Here is an 8,045-nt window from a genome sequence, read left to right as displayed (position 1 = left end):
TTATTCCACCTGGGTGTAGGTGGGGTAGGATTTCTAACCAGGAAGAAAACCACACGTGGGTAATGGCAAATGGGGGTTTTAAAGGTCAGGAAGGTAGGGATTGGCCCATTTACCTTTCCCAAGTGGGATATCTGGTGGGGAATGGTAGGGGGGTGACTCATTCACCTTTCTTAGGTGGGACATCTGGTGGGAGAGAATAGGGGGTTGATTCTTTCAGGCGGGTCCACCCTATTTGGTGGTGGTGGTGGGGTTGATCCTATCCTCAATGTTTTCACCTACAAAATGGGAAAGACAATATATTCTTGTCTGTTCATAGAGTAGTTGTAAAGATCAAGTGGTCACAGTCTGAAAAGGCATTTATGTACTATTATGCTCTATGTGAACAGGTTGAGTATAGCAAGACAAAAGGTGAAGTCAGAAAGGGGAGGGTTTAGTGCATAGGCCTTATAGTTGGAGGAAGTAGCATGTAAACTCCAGCTCTGTTATCAAACTATTTAGCTTCTCTATGCCTCAATTTTCATATTTGTAAAGGAAGATAAGGATAGCAGGAACATTGTGAGGAGTAAAGGATAATATACATACAGTGCTTGGCACAGACCCTAACCAACAATACCACCAATTAGTGGTTTTGTTGTTAAAGCCAATATTAGTTGTCAGCAAGCATGATCACTGTTATTGAGTTTGTTTTTCTTGGGAATGATAAAAACCATGCTTCACAGAAAGATACCTTGAAGCCCAAGTACTGAATTTCTACTTAATGTTTACATAAATTTATCTAAGTATGCAATTCAAAATCAAAGGACTGAAATCTGTCCACTAATAATGTACAGGAAATACACTCTTCTTTTTTTCACTTGAGGAATTTGGTGAACTAGAATTTAGCATTGTATGGGGATAACGTCATCTATCCATAGTAATATTCATCTGTTTATTTGGTTTTGTAGAGTGTCATGTCCTTCAGCAGTCATCTGTTGTATGTCATGCAGTTATCAGGAATGCACAAAAATATCGCACCAATCAGATCTGTTTGGCCACAGTGATATAATCCTGAGAACACTCCTTTCCTATTCTGTCACCCCAGTCATGTTTGCTAAATCAGAAAGCAGCAAAATCCAGTGGTTCTCAGCTGATTTAGAGAAGACGGTGACTTGGAAAGGGCAGAGGTGTTTCTTGTTTCTCGTTGTCTCTGCTGTTTTTCTCTCTACCATCGTCCCCTTTTTATTTTCTTTTCTCCTCCTGGGTTCTGCTCTTTGTTGGTCCTATGCACACTTTCTCCTTCCCTTTCCTCTTTTCTTTATCATCAGCACAACTTTCTTTTAAGACCATTATATTTTATGTGTAGTTTGAATGCCTGTATTTTGTCACAAATTGTTCAGTGTTTTTCCTTACAATTGCTTATGACATGGCAGGTTTGAAAACGAGTTCTTACAAGCATAATGAAAGCACAAGGTTATTTATTAACCTTATGTTGGGTCCTCACCATTTCCAGCTTCTGCCATTCTTTCCCTAAGTGAATATCCCTGGTTCCCACCTGACTTCCTCAGAGAACAGTGACCCAAAATAGGAACAGAAAGAATTCTAGAGTTTTAGGCTTTAACAAGTTAGCAAAATTTAACTTCTATTTGGATTTTGGGACCTCAGTCTTACATTGTTGTCCTCCAGTTGGCAAATGGATATCTACTGGGTTTGACAGAGGAGGACAGACTCCTGAGCCCAACTGAAGATGCTGAAGTCCTGGTGCCCCCTCTCAGCACCTCTTCTGCATGACAGTGCAGCTTCTCACCTGCAATCACCGAGTCTGTCCTCCCACTGGCTATTTTGTTGTCCCTGACTCCCTCCCTCCCTTGCCCATGCCCAAGGCTGCACTCTTTAATATCACTCTTCAATACCTGTGGGCCATTGTAGCCCATTACCATCTGTCTCCTCAACTCTATCTAAAATTCATTAAAGAGAGAACTTGTGGCTTTTAACTTCGTATTCCTAGTATCAGATATATTGAGAGCTTGGCTCCAGTGGTTCTCATTAAATGTTCAGGAGACTAATGGACCACTCTGACACCTCCTCCAGCAGTTTGTAGCCAGGCTGTTGGAACAGATTTTCTTTCAGCCTCAGCTGGTAGATTTGCAAACCAGGATAGTAAACATATCTCATAAAGATCAGTGAAGCTGGAACAGGGAGGGATACCTGAATTCAGTTTCTGAAGAAGAGTAAGAATCTGCCAGTTCTTAAGGTCCTGGAATAAAATATTCAGGCAGATAAAGGCTTGACTTTCTCTGGGTCCGTAGGTACTATAGTATGATAATCCTAGTTAGCCCCTGGCTCTAAAAGCTTTTGCCTTAACCTATGGCAGAGAGAAGTTACTGTTTTCTGAATTGCATGAGTGGGCTTCAGAATCAGATAGAAACGGGTTCTAATCTAGTATTATTTCTGGCCATTTCATAATCTTGGGTAAACTAACATCTCTGAAGGTCAGTTCTTTAATCTTTCACTTACATAAGTAGGTGCCAGATATGTTGGTGTAGAATGCATCAGGTTTCATGGCCTATCATTTTTACCTCTGCTTTTCCTGGAGAAATGTTGACTTGTCTTTCTGGAAAGTCTGTGATACCTTTGACTAGCAGCTTGACGTGCTGAATACTGCCAGGGGCATCCACTTTTTGTTTTGTATTCTAGTATCATGCTGTTTTGTAGAGATGGTTCTCATGATGCAGATCTTTTTTTTAGGCTCAATTCACTTTATCATTCCCGTATGCAATGCTATGTTGTAGATGCACCTGGATCCTGGGTCAGTGAATTCCAGATAGGAAGATGGAAAAGATGGCTTCTTTCCAGAGTTACACATGAGATAGCTATAGGTCTTGGAAAAGGCATCAAAAGTGTACTTGGCAAAATTGCCCAGGGTGGTAGTGCAGCCCATGGCCGAGGTGTGGTGGCCATCCATCCCAGCCATCCCCTTCTTAGACACAGAGACTGAGACCAGGCCAGTTCCTCTGGGAGCAGGGATGAGACATGCCAGCATAGCCCTAGAAGCTTGTCCCATGGCAAGGAGCCATGTGGGGTTTACCCATCTCACTCCCAGGAGCCTCTCCACCCTGGCATACTGGAGAGCTTGTCCACATTGATGTCCTCATGGAGGACAGAGGTTATATCCTTGGAGCATGTAACACCTAGACATGGCCATCATTGTCCCCAGTGGCAACAAAGGCCTTGAATCTGATCCGATCGATGGCCAGCGCTGGTCTGCTTTTGCATAGGCATAATCTTCAAAACCTCATCCTTGAGAGATGTCCCCAGGAAAACAGTCAATGATCTTGGACTCCTCAATGAGCAGGAAGAAGAGAAGGAACTACTCTCGGGTTCACATCTGTGACCCGGTGGTCCAGCTTGGTAGGGGGGGATTCTCTCCTGTCCTCAGCTTTGCCTCTGCCACCTCCATGGCCTCAACCCTGACCCTGACCAAGGCCAACACCCCGGCCTCAATGCCACTTCTGAAACCTCCAAGGAAACCACCAAGGGCCCTGGGCCTCCGGGCCATCCCACGGCACAGGCCTCCTGGCCCATTTTGTGTTTTCTAGGAGAAGCGCCGATGCAGTTTTTGAAACACTAATTCCCTTCTCATGGGCACACAGAATGATGTGTTTTTGTAAATAGTTTTTCTGGTTCATCTTTATGTTTACATTTATTCTTCACTTTATTATTTTTTTCAGCAGATTCTTTTATGCTATACCTTTTTTTGCTGATTTTGTTTCTTTAATCATATATTCTAACTCTTTGAAAATAATTGTTAGATAAATACTTTAGACATCAAGAAGGGGATCTCTGGGGAAAAATTGCTGATAAAAATTCAGTAGAAAATGAACATATTTCATGCTATGATTCAGACTGGTGAAGTTGTGGGCATGTTTTTATGAAAATTCCATTGCACCTGAATAATTAAGATGTTTACAGAATTTATGTTAATTAAGTCAAAGTAATTTAAACTAATACAATTTTTCTTAGTATGACACAAAGTGTAAGCAGAGACATCAGGAGACAGCATTAACAGTGGAAATTGACTAGAATTTAAAGTTAGATTTCTTCATTAATTTCTTCAAGAATGATTGTGGTGCTAGGCTCAGTTAGAGGTTCTTAGACTAAAATGGTAAACTAAACAGAGAACAAAATTCTTGTCCTCATGAAACTCACATTCTACTTTAGGGGAGACAGGCTATAAACAATATGAATAAGTAATTTACACAATGTTTTTAAAGATGTTAAATGCTATGGAGAACACAATGAGGCAGGATGGGTGGAGGGAATGTTGGGGAGGGGAGATATCAATTCAGTTCAAAATGGGATGTTAGAGTAGGCATCACTAAGAAGGATTTAACTGGAAAATACTTCAAGGAGGCAGAGGAGCAAGTCTTAGGTGTGAGTGAGAGCTCTATAGGTGGATGGATCAGTCAGTGCAAAGTCCTAGGGGAGACCGGGCTTGGTGTGTCCTGGTAACACAGAGAGAGCCTGCATAGGAGGATGGTGCGGATCACGGAGGACTGTATATGCTCTTGTAAAAATCTTGGCTTTCATTTTGATTGAGATAAGTTTATTGAAGGATTGTATTTGGAAGAGTGTTACTATCTGACAGTTTAAAAAGCATAATTCTGGCTGTTGTATTGATAATAAAACATATAGTTGAAATGAGTCTAATGAACATTGATAAGGAAGCAAGTATTCAAGTGAGGAGACAAGTTATGACACCATTGCAATAATCTAAGTGAGAAATGATGATTTTTTTTGGCAGAATTATGGTATGGAGATGGTAAGAAGTGAGTGAGTACTGGAAATATTTTGACAATAGAGTTTGTAGCATTTGCTTATGGGTTGAAAGTGGAATTCTGAGAGAGGAATTAAGTACAGGATGACTCCAAGGTCTTTGGTCTGAGAAAATAGAAGGATGAAGTTTTAATCAACTGTGATGGAGAAGGCTGAAGATAGAGCAGTTTTGAGAGATGAATATCAAAATTTCAACCTTGGAAATGTTAACTTTGAGTATTTTAGGAATTCAAGTAGAAATGTCTAGTTGACAACTTGACAAAGGACCCGAATCCCAGGGATAGATCCAGGCTGGACATATAGATGTAGGAGTAGCATATAGACGGCATTTGTCACAGAGAGATAAGAGCAACAAGGGAGTCTAAGTGTGCATGGACAGATCCACAACACACATGTTCTGTTCTCAAAACTTATGAACTCTGTAAATTTCTATAAGGTCTTTATCCCTGAGTCTCATTTCTTCATCTGCAAAATAGAATGAAAGAATTAATGAGATAGTGCATATAGATTATGGAGCACATCATTAGATTGTTTGGACTGATTTCATTCTGTTCTTTGATGATAACTCAACCCTCAAGCTCAAAGGGCCAAAGGAAAAATGGTACCAGCAGGGTTGGCTACCTCTGTGTTCACTGCCTGAGTTGTTTTCCTCAACTCGTGGAAGGTTTTTATTGCCTTCTCATTTTCTAAACCACTCCATGTTTCTATTAGTTCAGAAAATATTGCCTTTGATTTCAAAGCTGATATATGCCACATATAATCCTGAGGGTTTTCCTAGTAAAAAAAAAAAAAAAGAGTAAAAATTTACATAGAAAACAATGTTTATTCCTTAATTAGATATCATTATGAAACATGTGAACATAAAGATTGAAACTGAGAGGTATATGGTTGTCAATGATAACTGTATCATTTAGAATTTAATATACTATATTCAAATGGGTGTCCCAGCACAAAGATTTTACCACTTTAAAATATATAGTTGAAGTGAGACTAAGAAACATTGATAGAGATATTTAAAAACTCAGATGTTTGTTTTGAGGGCTTCTACAAATAGTGTTTGGCATTTCATATGAAATAAATTCTTATGTTACCATGAGTTGAATTGTAGTATTTTACCTCTCTATTTATTCAATGTTTATGTTCAATAATAAAAACATATGTTCTTATAATTGTAAAATTGAAACTTTTTGAGAGCACATTTGGAATTAAAACTGTGGGTTTTTTTTTTTTTGTCTATTTGTATAAAATGATGTGCTTTTTCACATTAGATATTACTTACACTTGACATATTCTTTTATGTCACAAAGCACTACTTGTAGCTGCACAAATTACATTTGTAACTAGTCATTCATATCATTAAATTTAAATATCCTAGAAGCATTTCAGAGAGTTCATTTTAGTAGGAAGCATATTAAAAAATAAATTTTCTGATTTTTTAATGCCTTTCCATTTTAAGATCATAGAATTCAATAATCATTTAAAAGGTCACTAATTAAAGCTATTTTACAAAGGTCTAGATGTGTGATACTTCAGCTCAATTCTCTAAATCATCTATTTATATTAGAAAATAATGTTTTCCTGTTTGGCTTAATTATCTGTGTCACATACACATTTCTACTTCCATGACAAGAATTATTTTCTTTGTAACATTAGTAAGTTATATTTTTTATTATGTAGACTTAAAACTCTTAGAAAATATGTACCTAATACTAATTATTTTGGGTAGCTTTATTATTATTACATTACACAGAAATACTCTTTTATTTCTTATAACAATGCTTATAATAATTACTTATAACATTGAATTGCAATTTCAAAAGTATAATGTTTGAATTGCCATCAGTTTTTTGATTCTTTTGTAACTTACAGTTTTTGTACATGTCAGTTGCATAACAGATATTGCAATACAAAATGTGAAGGGAATACACAATTTGAAAATGTAAATTAAGTACATTCTTTAGATGTTATATTTCTTCTTTAAGTTTTTCTGTAATTTTTATGCTTCCTTATATTACTTTCAAATTTTTGTGGCTTTTATTATTTTTATTAGCTAAGAAATACATAATCCCTTTATAATAATTATGAAAAAGCAACTGATCTGATAAAAAAAGTTGGAATGCTATTGTTACAGAATAACCCCTTTTATCCTCAAGTCTTTTTCTCTGACTCTCTCTCTTTCTAGTATTTGTATGTGCGTGTGTATATATATGTATATATATGGTGTATATATATATAGACACATATACATATATATATATGGTAATATATATATACCATATATGAACTAAAGCTTCTTGTGTGTTATTTACTTCTTTTCTCTTGCTGCTTTTAGGATCTGCTCTTTGTCTTTTTTAAGTTTTTAATTTATTTATTATTTCAAAATACTAAGGGGAACTGTAAATGTGCCTATCACACAGATGGTATTCATTATACTTGTTAGATAGGGTTTTACCCCTGCCTTTCTCCCTGACCCTGCTTGATTTCCAATGACTTTTACTTCCCTCTGTGCACTTGTGTGTCCATTGGTTAGTTCCATTTTATTAGCAAGTACCTGAGGTGTTTGTTTTTCTATTCTTGAGATACTTCTCTCAATTGGAATTGGATAATGGTTTCCAATTCTTTTCAAATTTCTGAAAGAGGCATTAATTTATTGTTTTTAAAGGCTGAGTAGTACTCCATGGTATACGTATAACCACATTTTGTTAATCCACTCATGAATTGATGAGCACTTGGATGGATTCCAGGTTTGATCCAGCAATCTCTCTACTGTATATGTGCCCAAAGGAAAAGAAATCATTTTATCAAAACAATACCCTGCCTTTGAATGTTTAATACAATTTACAATTGCAAAGATCTGGAGTCAACTCTCTTTGTCCTTGACCTTTAAGAGTTTCGTTATTATACACTTCTGGGTAGTCTTATTTGGGTTAAATCTGGTTGGCAATCTTTGACCTTTGAGTATGTATATCTTTTTTTTTTTTAGATATGAGATGCTTTCTGTTATATTTGTTCTTTTAAGGTTATCTTCTAGATCTTCTTTGTGTTCTTTGTTCACTTTCATCTTTTCCTTTCCCTTTACCCCCTCTGGCTGTGTGTTTTCAAATAGCCTGTAGACCAGCCCACTGATTGTTTTCTTCTGCTTAACTGGGTCTGTTGTTGAGATTTTCTAATGCATTTTTCAGTTTGGCCATTGTATTTCTCATCTCTAGGATTTCTGTTTGATTTTTTTTTTT

Source organism: Otolemur garnettii, unplaced genomic scaffold, assembly GCF_000181295.1.
Source record: "Otolemur garnettii isolate 467f Iridium unplaced genomic scaffold, OtoGar3 scaffold00078, whole genome shotgun sequence".
NCBI lineage: Eukaryota > Metazoa > Chordata > Mammalia > Primates > Galagidae > Otolemur > Otolemur garnettii.
The sequence above is the reverse complement of the archived record's forward strand: the minus strand, read 5'-3'. Positions refer to the sequence as shown.